Source organism: Mus caroli, unplaced genomic scaffold, assembly GCF_978045245.1.
Source record: "Mus caroli unplaced genomic scaffold, Mus_caroli_1 scaffold_13, whole genome shotgun sequence".
NCBI lineage: Eukaryota > Metazoa > Chordata > Mammalia > Rodentia > Muridae > Mus > Mus caroli.
The window spans coordinates 70,452,702-70,465,385 of record NW_028227268.1 but is presented as its reverse complement, the minus strand read 5'-3'; positions in this window follow the sequence as shown (position 1 = coordinate 70,465,385).

Here is a 12,684-nt window from a genome sequence, read left to right as displayed (position 1 = left end):
CCTGGATCTGGAGTTGCAGGTGGTTGTGAGCTAGCTACCCAATGTGAGTGCCAGGGACTAGACTTTAATTTTCTGCAATAGCAGCGAGCACGAGTCAGTTCTCCAGCTTCCAAACTAAGGTTTTATTCTTTCAGTATTAAATTCAATTTTTTTCTTTTGCCTTGTGAATTAAATTTTTTTTCCCTTTTAGAAGTAATGTTCAAACAGCAGATGTCTCTCTGAGTGGAGGACAGAGCCTCACCATTCCATGAACTTTCATTTATAATCTCCACACTCAAAAAAGAGAGCGCTAATCACAGGCGTCCTTAAGGGTGCTTGCTGCCTGATGTTCTCTGGAACGATGTGCATATCACACGCTTTTGGATCTGTGATTTGTAGATGTCAAATCCCCTGAAACAGAGTGACGGGATGGTTCCTAGTGCAGGGCCCCACTGTGAATGTCTCAAGGATAATGGGGTTGTCTCAGCTGAGTGGAGGCCGTCAGATGAATTTTCTTGGCTTTATTTTACAAGGTGTTAAAAAACTTGTTTTTGCTTAATGTATTAGCATTCATCCCTCGGCTTTGAAAATGAATCCTTCTTTGAAAGGAGAGTTTTAAATCTGAAATATGAGGCCCGTGTAGCAGTGTTTGAAATCATTAACTGTCCCTTCAATATTAATTGTGGGTACATCCATCACGGGGGAACTTGTTTGCCATTAACGTGAGGGGAGTGCAAAAAGCAAGAGTCTCTGGAACCCCTCCAGGGGTGAGGCTGCCACTCAAAACTTTGTTCTGGAATTGATCTGACCTCAGAAATGGGCTGCACCTATTGACAAAGTGACAGTCTGTAGTTTTAACCAAGCTGAGTGTCGGGTTTTTAGCTTGTGGAATGGGGGTTGCTTCATGAGTAATCTGTCACGCAGCTTTGGCCCTGAATGGAGCTTTTAGGGATGGATTTGATGAGCCTGAGGGGGTCAAAGGGCAGGGCAGTTATCTCTGCCAACAAGTCTGTTTATTTGCAGTAGGGCCCACCTGCAGCAGCGCTTGGGTTGGTTTGAGACTCTGGCTGAGATTTCTCTGCAGTCTGTCCTTCCTCTCCTGGAGATTTGGTGGCTATCTCCTCATGGGTTCATTGGTGTCTGAGTGGTTGACTCTCATGGGGGCTGGGACTTTTCATTTTGCTCTTTTTCAGCTCCTTTGCTTGTTAAACTCTAATCTAGGTCTACAATATTTTCTGATAAAGGCAAAGTCAGAGCTTCCTCCAGTTGCACAGCAAGCCAAATCCACAGAGCCTCCTGCGAGTGTTTCTAATGGAAGGGCTTTGCCTGCAATGAGGAGCTAGCTTTCCAACTCTGGAAACACTCTGCTCCTAATGGTATGGGCCAACAATTGGAGTCCTTTTATTTATTTTCAAGTAATTAATTAGTTAACTAATTGTTCTGAAGACAGAGTCTCACTATGCAGCTCAAGCTAGCCTGGACCTTACTATGTAGACCAGGCTGGCCTTGAACTTGTAAGGAGCCTCTACCTCTGGAATGCTTGGATTGCAGGGTTTTTTTCTACTATCCCTAGCAAGAGTGTCTTTCTATTATTTTATTTTATTTGGTGAGACTAGACACAGATACGTGTGCATTTATACAGTAAGAAATAAGAATAAATCTTTAAAATTATGGTTTTTGTTTATGGCCTAAGGAACTCATAAAATGTTATTTTCCTGATTCAGAGGAGGGAAGAAAGCTGGGGCCGAGGTTTCAGTCCCCAAAGTAAGCAACCTTGACCCCACTGTGGGCAGAATTGCTCCACTTTCCCTCCGTCCCTGCTTTTTTGATGATCCAAAGAATTTTCAGTAGACTTTTCTATACTTTCCTGGTCTAGGAATATCTAACCTGCCTTTTTCCCTTCAATAAATCCAATCTACCAAACACCTATTGAGTGTCAGCTCTGTAAAATTACCATGGAAACCCAAGCAGAATCTTTCAAATGCTCTGGGGAAAATTGCTCCCACATCCCGTTGACACTGTACGGAGCAAGATGGGTGCATCTCAGGCCAGGCCAAGCCTGCTCCCCTGCTCGCCTTCAGTGGGAACAGAAAAGGAGAAACAGATGGAGAGGGGGTTCACAAAGCTGATAATACAGCCTTTTGTCCTGGGTAGTGTAACAACTGTGCTTCAAGGGAACCGGGGTGAAAAGCCGAGGCTTTGATTTTGACTGCCGCCAAGAGCCGAGTTCAGTTACAGCTGCCTCTGCCTGATGCTGTCAGCGCCCACACAGCTCTGTGCCAGAGCAGGACTTACAAAGGGATGTCTCGCAGCCTGGTGACAGCCTTGTCTCTAGCACCTTGCAGCACAGCGGGGACCAAGGGCTTCTAAAGATCAAAGCCCAGATTATAGGAGACACTCATCACACAGTGGGAGTCAGGCTCAGCCCTGACGTGAGGCCTTGAAGCCGCTGAATTGTGCTTGGCCAGTTCTTGGAGGAGCCAAGGGACCCCCCATGGCTTGTTTTTAAGGTGACATTAGTTTCAAATGTACTTAGGAAAGTTCTGACTTAATAGAAGGCTGATGGTGGAACTTAGGCAAGAGCTTGCAAGTGACCCCCTCAGTCTCTCTCTCAAAATAAAGGGGGCTAAAACCATGAATGACATTCCCTGAGTTAGTTAACAGAAAAATCCATATGTAAGTTTAGGGGACTGACTGACCTAGAGACTAGACGATACCACTGAGGACGCGGTTTCTGTTCTATACCTTCCAGACCTGGTTGGCGTTGCTTGTAGCTCTGACCTGAATGGTAGACACAAGTCACGTGATTACCACTGAACCAGTCAATCACTGGTGGGCAGAAGGAGAGCTTAGGTCTCTTTGGTGCAAGAGTTTGCTTTTGGAGCCAAATGGGAATGGGAAGCTTTTTAGGGGGAGAAACTTTTTAGGAGGGGAAAGTCATCCAGGAGAGCAAACAACAAGGGGCTGGTAGACTTTCACATGACTTGAGTTTACCGTCCTTTATCTTGCTAACAGATAACAGTAATAGCAACTTACCCAGGTTTACACGTGTCAGCGACTTCTGAATCTGCTGTTTGATTTCAAAGATGCCAATATGTTAGGTGCTTCATGCGAACTGTGTCATCCACACTGTCAGCAGAGTCTTATTCCTGTAGTAGCCCAGGCTAGTCTTGAGCCCTCATTCCACAAGCTTCTCTCTCCTGAATATTGGAGTTACAGATGTGAGCTGCTCATCAATCTCTTTCCTTTCCTTTCCTTTCCTTTCCTTTCCTTTCCTTTCCTTTCCTTTCCTTTCCTTTCCTTTCCTTTCCTTTCCTTTCCTTTCCTTTCCTTTCCTTTCCTTCTCTTCTTCCTTCCTTTCTTTTTCTTTTTCTCTTTTTCTCTTTTTCTCTTTTTCTCTCTTTCTCTCTTTCTCTCTTTCTTTCTTTCTTTCTTTCTTTCTTTCTTTCTTTCTTTCTTTCTTTCTTTCTTTCTTTCTTCCTTCCTTCCTTCCTTCCTTCCTTCCTTCCTTCCTTCCTTCCTTTCTTTCTTTCTTTGCACAGTTAGGGAAACAGAAGTACAGAGAAATAAAGTAACTTTCCCCAAAGTCACAGAAGGCATGAACCGTAGAGTCAGTCCATCCGTGAACCCATAAGTGAACTGGACTTAGGCTCTAATGTCTTTGCTTTTCAAGGCCCCACGCCAGAACCCCAGTGTTCTACGTGGTTTAGAGTACTGATTTTCTACCAGCCAATGGCAGGTGCCTTCTCTAGACACTCTGATTTTCTAGAAAGGTACTATCCAAGTTCCTGGGTTCTAGACATGTACAATCACTGACCTGCCCCTGGACCATGGTCTTTGCCTTCCTTATCCTCAACACCTCACCAGGAGCAAGAGCGACGACTGCTTCATGTCTAGGGTCTCTCCCATCCCAATCAGGACCCCTCAAGTCTAAGCTGTGCTCCCGGGGCTTTTTCTGTCTCTGATGTGCTGCTTCCTGGCAGGGATGCTTCTCTTAACAGGCTCTGGTTTTGCCCTTAAGTGAAAAGAATATTCAAATATTTCCCTTGCAAATCTGAGAGAACCTGAAGGCAACAAAGGAAGCATGCCCCGGGAGGGATGACTTTCCACAGGATGATGCTCAATCCACTTGAGATGTTTCTGCTCAGCCCTCTGCCTTTGATCTCAGCTGTGTGACTCCTGCTGTTTAGGCAGTGCCCTGTCTGCACACTCGGCCTTGCTGTGCACAGACTGAAGAACCTGCGTGGCCTCTGCTTTACATCATTGGAGGGAAGAGAGACCCCCTCTCTATGCTCATGCTCCTTAGAGGAGGAAACAGCCTGGTTTTCAGGAGCTTCTTTTCGTTATTTCTTCTATACATTTATTAACTTCTTACTTTATTGTATGCGTGTATGTGCTATGGCATGCCTGTGGAGGTCAGAGGACAACTTTGGGGAGCTGGGTCTCTCCTTTTACTATGTGGATTCTAAACACTGAACTCTTCAGGCTTTGCAACCTTTACCTTTACCTGCGGGAGCCATCTCCCAGACCCTCCCTCATGTTTATCTGGTTTGGCAATGAAAGGGCCCTTCTGCGGGTCTCTCTGAGGGCCGAGGGACCTATTGTTCAACATGTTGGGTGCTTTATATCAATCAACTACTCTCTGGGCACCAACCTTGTATCACTCCTGACCATGCCTACTGTCCATGCTTCTGAAGTTTCCTCTCCCATCTCTATGTCTCTGTCATTGGCCTTGAAAATAGCTTTTGTTACCTTATATAGCATCCCTCTATAGTTTGGGGGGAATGTAGGGTTTTTTTTTTCCTTTTTCTTTAACATCTGCCTTGAAGTAGGGAATGGCTGTGCTCAGCAGGTGTCCCTGGTGCTATTGGGAAACTGGGACTTGGGGATCATGAGGAGACACTTCTGACAGTAGCTGGGTATGTCTCCCTCTGATGTTCAGCTGCTTAGCAGCCCCCACAGTGCAGCCCTGCTTGCTTCTCTGTATCAGGTGGACCAGCCACCAGGCGGACTGCCTGTGTCTGTATTTAGATTATGAAGTTGCTTTTTATGCTGTGTGGATAGCCTAGAGGTCAGAGAGCACTACAGTTCCTATGTGGTGAGGGGGATGCTGTGGGTAGCTTTGTTGACTCCCTCCTGTCTCCAGCTAGTGTTCCCATCCCATGGCTCAGTGGCTGCTGCAATTCTCCACGTTTTGCCTTCTGAAAGATGGGACCTACTTTGCCCAGGGAGTGTTGCCACTTTCCTACCCCAGTGGGAGGAGGGCAGTCCAGGTCCAGCTACTCAAGATAAAGTCAACTGTGGGGCAGCTTGTGCTTTAGAGGATGGGTCCAGACTCTAGCTGTGGCTGCATCCGACTCCCCCACTCCTACATCCTTTTTCCAGAGAATGTTTGTTACAACAACAACAACACACAAAACCTAATCCCTACCTTTGGCTCTGCTTTCAGGGAGTCACACCTAAGATTCATGGCCATTATCAACAAGGACTGTGTCACCAACAGAGGCTTATATAGACAGTTGTTCTAAAGGGTCCTCTTCCATTCACTCCAGCCTTTGCTTCACCTCCTGCCTTACTTTTCTCATTGGTGTAACAAAAATACTTCACCAAATCAACTCAGGGAGAAAGGGTTTAACTTAGCTTACAGTCGCAGGGTACAGTCCATTAAGGTGGGAAGGTCAAAGGTGGTAGGAGCTAGAAGCTGGTCACACTACATCCACAACCAGGAAACAGAGCTATGGACGTGTGCTAGTGTTCTGAGTATTTTTTCTATTTTTCTACAATTCAAGATCTCTGCCTGGGGGATGGTGCCACCCACCGTGGGTGTGTCTTCTTACCTCAACTAACTTAACCAAGATAATTTGTCACGGGCATGCCCAGAGGCCCATCTCTCAGGTGATGTTGGGTCTCATCTAGTTAACAAATGAAATTAACCATCAGTTTTTTCCTTTTTTTTTTCTCCTCTAACTTTCTTGCTAGTTCATATTCTTATAGAACACTTAATAATCTGTCCATTCATTTATCTACCTACGATTCCATCTATCCATTCACCCAGAAGCTGGTTTCCAAATCCTCAAATCTAATAGAAGAATCTGGATGCAGACACTGTTCCATGATGGAGACTGCTTGGTGCCACCTAACTATCTAGGCTGGGCAATAGGACTATCATTTTCTAGCTCAGAAGAATTCCATCCATCCATCCATCCATCCATCCATCCATCCATCCATCCATCCACCCATCCTGTGTGTTTCATGTGCTCATTTTCCTAGAGCCTCCTCTCTGAGTTCTAGGCGCTGGTAGAAGCAGAGCAGGGAGTGATTTTTTTTTGTTTGTTTGTTTGTTTTTTTGCTTATAAATGGTGTAGGAAAAAAAAAAGGTAAATTTCCTGGCTACTGCATGAGTGCTTTATTGATTACAGAGCACCAATCAAATTAGCTGTCAGGCGTGCATGCAGATGGCACTACGCAGAATGGATTTTCTATATCCCTTAATTGCATTATTTCAATCAGCAGGTGAGCATTGCATGGCCTGTAGTGGAGCTGGGGGTGGAGAATGGGTTGGGTTGACACGCGATCGGGGCCAGGGCTTGAGTGACACAAGTATTTCAATATCAAGATTGAGGCATTAACAAAATGAGTCTGGTTACTTAATGGATTAGATAGAGGGTAGGGACAGCCTTCAGACAGGAGGCAGAGGCTGCCTCCCCCTCCCTTGGAGTCCGGAGATGTGTTGATCTCGGGTGCAAATAGACTGAGATGACTCTCGTCCATGTTTTGAAAGTGGGACTGCTTAGCTGCTGGAACAAATCTCAGTTCTATTCACAGCTAGCCACCGCTCTTCAGAGTACTCTCAGGACCTCCATAAAGGGGCTAATTGCTGCCCCTTCCGATCCTGATTTCATGTCTGTGGCTGTGCTAAACTATCCTTAAAAAAAAAAAAAACCACTTAGGGAAGAAGAGGTTTACTTCAGCGCACAGTTCCAGGCTACAGGCAATCACAGAGGCAGAAGCTGGAAAGAGCTGGCTACATTGTGTCCATAAGCAGGAACAGGACAAAGAATGCATGCCTGCTTTTGCTCACTGCACATTTTCTACTTTGATAGCTTTCAAGACCCAGCCCTAGGGAATGGTGTCACCCACAGTGGGTGGGTCTTCCCACCTCAATCAAGACAATCTCCAGAGACATGCCCAGGGGCAAACCCAGCACCTCATTGAGACTCTCTTTCTAGGTAATTCTAGGTTGTGCCAAGTTGACAGTTAAAACCATCCCATTCCCTCTCTGCAGTATGGGGGTGTTAAAGGTTTAGCAAGCGTGTGTGGTTGGTGCCCAATAAATGTTTCTCCCAAGGGCTGTTGTTCTTAGAGCCCAGGTTCCGCTGTAGGGTGGCTGTTTTAATGATGTTGAAAGCAACAAAGGCAGAAACCTTTCCCAGGAATTCTCTTGCCAGGAAGGGTCAACCTTGGACTTGGCTCTTACTCTGCTGGGGCAAGGGACACATGGCAGTATCTGTAAAGATCCACCTGGGAGGAACTACCATTTTTGGGTAGAGATGGGTTTTGTAGTTGTTCCTTCTCTATTACTTAGTGCCCAGAGTCCACTGTTGGATCCAGTTTTGTGGTGACACACGGCTCATATGATTACAGATCACTTAACACAAGTAAAATAGCATAGCCATTTAAAGTGCCTCACTGGGTGCTGATTTACAGCTGTGGTTGTAGGGCTGGCCTCCTTGGCTCCTGTCTATCATGTTTGCCATTCCAGTACCTTCTAGCTGTCTACCTGTGGCCTCTCATGTTATAAAGTCCCCTCTCTTCCCCCCAGGCACACTCGAGTGCTTTAACCTTTCATGGATAAGTGCAGAACAGAGCTGCCAGGCCAGGGTCAGCTGTGGGACAGCAGCAGGACCCGGCTTTCCGCTTCAAGAAAGAGAAGACGTTCTTTGGATACGAAAGACAGCTCTCATCATCTCCACCACCACAACTAAGCTTGGTGGGGTGGGGCAGGCAGCACTTGCTCCAGTCCATAGAATCATTCCTGTCAGTGACCCGTCCTTAGACAATAGAACAGAGAGGTGTTGGGGGTGGGGGTCGGGGCATAGGAGGAGACAGAGGCCACTCAGCTCAGTCCTTTCTCTATGGCTTTCCCAGATGGGGAATGAAGTTGGGGCACACGACTTGCTCCTAGGGAATCCCACAGCAACAAAGATACTTCAGAAAGCTCATAGTTTAAAGTATTGACTCTTCAGAGAGAAAACTCTAAGGACCTCTAATTAGGAAGCTTGTGATAAGTGTGTATACTGTGTTAGGAAGGAGGGAGGATGTGTGTGTATCCCGACATAGACATCATTCATCCATGCATTCATTTGTTAATACAACAGATATGGGAGGGCTTCTGACATGCCCAGGCACGGTCAGGGCCAGAGCTTGGACCGCCCAGGGAAGGATGTAATGAAGGGCTTGAACATGGAGAAGCCATGGGATGAAGGGGCCGTGTAGTGAATTAGAACCAGTGATTCACACTGAGAAGTCAAAGCCACCGTCATCAATCATTCAGAAAACAGCTGAGTCTGGCTGTGATTCAGGGCAGCTGTGTGTGGCCCCCTTCTTTCAGAGCTATCTGACTGGAGGTGGGAGCGGTGAGCTCAGGGTCTCTGATGCAGGCCCTGGGCTGAACACAGAGATTAAAAAAGAGCATGGTGGTGGTGCGGTGCAGGGAGGCAGCAGGGAGTGAGAGGCTGAGCCGAAGCTGACAAGCAGGAGCTCGGTGTGCAAAGGGAGTGACTGGCGTGTGGGAGGGAGTGGTCTTTGCCGCTGACTGTTGAGTGGGAGAAAGAACGGAGCTGGTTGGTAAGTGCAGAGGCTTTCTCGAAGCTTCTTACTCTCTTATAGGAACAGGGATGCGAAGAGGCGAGGCGTTAAAGGATGGGTGGAGGGGGCCCTGATAATATGCGGGGAGACACTAAGTAGTACTCTGGGCTCCTCCAATTTTACCCAAGTGGTAGCACTGGGAGCAGTGGGGTCCCAGAGTGTGTGGCCATCTTCCTCAGAGTCACCATGCAGGCCCAGCAATGGTTGGTCCTCAGGCTCAGCCTAGGACCCCCCCCCCCCCATCACCTCCTTTCCTTTCCACGGACCCAGGATGCCCGGGGTAGCTGTAGGTTGTCCACAGACTGGGGAAGCAGAAAACACTAAGGCTGGAACTCTGCTCCTCAGGCTTTGTAGATCCACCCCCCTCTTAAAATTTTCCTTCCTCAGCTTCTCCCTCCCTCATTTAGTAGGGCTGTGTTGGTGGCAGATAAATTTACCAGTTAGCCTGTAGGTGGTGGGCTATTGAGGTGTAGGGATGACTGTTCCCCTGGGGATCTTGAGTCTGAAGCAGGGTGTAGGGACTTAGGGATGACTCAGGGCTGTTTCCCTTTGAGAAAACTTGAGCTGGTAATGTTAGCTGGAGGTTTCAAAGAAGGGTGTGGAGGAAACCTTTGCAAACAACACCTACTGGATACTTGCTGGGTGCTGGGCATTGTGCGGAGCCTGCAACTGCATTGTTTGTTCAGTCCTCTCCAGGCTCTGAATGGGGACGGTGTCCTTGTTCTACTGATTCGGGAACAGTTATATAAACTTTAAACGAACTCTCCCAAGGTTGTGGACTAATCAAGATGGGATCCAAAGCTTGATTCTCTGGTTTCAAAGCCCTTAACGTACATTGTTGTCTGAGTTGGAGGTGTGTGTGTGTGTGTGTGTGTGTGCACGAGCGCGAGCGCATGCCAGACAGCCAAGGGGCTGCCTGTGGTAGGTTCTTGATCATAGATGCTGTATTTGTGACCCTTCTTGTCACAAAAGACCTGACAGAAAGCAATTTAGAGCATTAAAGGTTTATTCTGGCTTATGGTCAAAGGGCATCATAGGACTTCATAGCAGGGCAGAGAGAGCAGCAGACAGCTGGTCATGTTGCCGCTACAGTCAGGAAGCAGAGAGAGGACCAGAAATGAGACTGGGCTACCATACCCTAAGGCACCCCTGCAGTGACCTATATCCTCCATAAGTTTCTACCTCCTAGATGGAAACAAACAGCACCACCATCTAGGGATCAGGTGTTAAACCTAGGAGGCTGTGGAGGACAACACATGCTAGAACCATGGGTGGCATGTGCCATCACCTCCCTTTTGTCTGTTGTTTTTTATGGCTCTTCCTTATTATGCTCCAGGAATTGTTGCTCATGGCTCTTGCATGTGCTGAAGAGAGATGACAGAGCCCTGGACCTGAAATGGAGACCACAGCTGTCCAGAGTGCTGTGTCCTGAGGAGGGTGATCATAAGCGCTCCCAGGGCACCTCGAGCCACTGGGATTCGTGTTCTTCCCAAGGAGCCATTTGTTCTTTTGCTTTTCTGTGTCTCTCTGAGTAAGAGGTTGTCCCGATAGCTTCCTGTTTCTTTTCCCTTTGTACATTTCCCTTCTCTTGCTTCTGATATGCATTGCTTCTCTAACACCCCTCCTTCCTTACCTCCCATCATCATCATCATCATCATCATCATCATCATCCCTGTTGTTGTTTCCCCCCAGTGGTCATCTGGTCACAGACCACCATTTCTCTATGTTACTTTATACCATGGTGCCATTCCCATGAGGAAATGCCATAAGGACTGTTGGGTGCCAAAGGTTTGCATGCCCTGCTTCCCTTAAGTGAGGGGTTTTCTTTCAGGGACACAAGAGGCCTGTTCCCATTACTGACCTTTCATCCCACCTTCTGCTTCCCTCTTGGAGGCACCTCCCTTAGGGATCACGAAGACCTCCTTCTGGGGATGAAGCTGGGACTACCTTATTCTCAACCCAGACAGCCTGTTGTCTGAGTCCGAGGGCTGCATGAGTCCCCCTAGGGAGGCTTTGAGGATTGCTGTCCCAGCTGAGAAGCACAAGCCTTTTAGCTCAGAAATGAAGCCTGGGATTTTTTTTCTCCAGGGGTTTATTAAGGCGCAGTGGGCATTTGACTATATAACGGTTGTCTGCAGCACGCTCACACTCCATGGAGTGCTACTGATGAGCCTCAGCTTGGTCCCTCGTCTGTCTCTAATACCTGTTCATGGGCTGAGCACAGCACTACTCTTTATTGTGACTGGAAAGTCCAGTATGCTGAGATGTCATTTCCTCTGAGGCCCTCCCCTTACCCTGGGTCATGCTGTGACAATTTCCAGAGCCACCTGCCACCTTCATCCTGGCCCTGTTATCTTCCCATTCTCTGCCTTTGTGCGCAAAAGCCACAAAACCTACCTGGACCTTACCATGGCCACCTTCTTCCCACCCCTTCCCACCAGGCTCACAGCAGCTAATGGGGGCTTTCACAGTTGCCAAGGGCTCCCCTGGGGCAGGACTGGCTTATCCATTGACTTTCTTGATACTGGTGGGTCCTGGGAATCTCCAGCCTCTTCATTGTTCCATGGTGCCATGTCTCAGTTCCTTGAATTGGATTCATATTTACCTGCCCTTTTAAAACTGGGGAATGGTTTCTGGGTCTAGACTTGACAACTGGGGATGGGGTCATGGGTAAGGGATCAGGGAGAAGGAAATAGCCAGCTTCTTACAGGTCTTAGCAGCTACGAGGTCAGCTAGGTCTTTACCCTTTCTGTCCCTAAGGGATTCCTGATTCTGCTCTGTAGTCCTGGGACTATGAGAGGGATTCCCCATGGGATTGTTCCTTCCCAGCTAGATCCATACACCACAATCTATCATGACTGATCCCCAGGTCTTCCAGAGAGAAACAGATGGTCTGCTGCCGCCTGAAGAATGCACTGACTCAATAAGTTGACAGCAGGAGAAGTGGTTGTGTGTCTGTGTCTCTCTCTCTCTTTCTCTCTCTGTGTGTATGTGTGTGCAAATGTATGTATTTGTGCACGTGTGTGTGGGTGCATGTATACATACATGTGTACATACATGGAAGCCTTAATGTCATTTTTAAGAACTGTCCACCTTGGTTTTAGGGTCAGGCTCTTTCACTGGTACCTGGAGCTAACCATGTTGGCCAGGCAAGCTGGCTGGTGAGCTCTAGGAGTCTGGGTTTTTCTACCTCCCAGAACATACAAGTATGTTCGCTAGATGGATTTTTATGTAGGTCCTAGATGTTAGCATTCCTTCTAGGCCTCACCCAACGTGGGGTTTGAACCCATGACCCTGAGATTAAGAGTATCATTCTCTACTGACTGAGCTAGTGTTGGGCAGAGCCGAGAAGGAATGCTAACACTGGGGGTGAGGAGAACTCAAGTCTTCATGCTCGTGAGGCAAGCACTTAATACAACCAGCTGATTCCCCAGCCCCTGGTTATGGTTTAAAACTCATGTTCTGGATCATTTGCTACAATTCCTTCAGCCCTTAGGAAGTCACCATCTTCATTTCAGCTTCTGCTAGGCTCAAGCTAGCTCTCCTTCAGGTCATTGCAGTGTCTTTTGTTGTTGCCGGTATGCTACCTGCTGGAACTTTTCCATTAGTTTCTGTCCTGCTACTTCTGAAAGCTGATGGCTCTTCAGGTTCCCACATCTTCTTTGTCTGGGCTCTAGTTATCACTCGATGTAGGGATGTAGTGGATACAATGCAAAGACATGATTGAGAAGAAAGCAATGCTTCGCCACTTGCCACCTGGCCTTTGGATGCACCGTTAGCACGCCGACAAGCCACTGGCTTCAATTTGCAGCTTGGGGAAATAATTCAAACCATAAC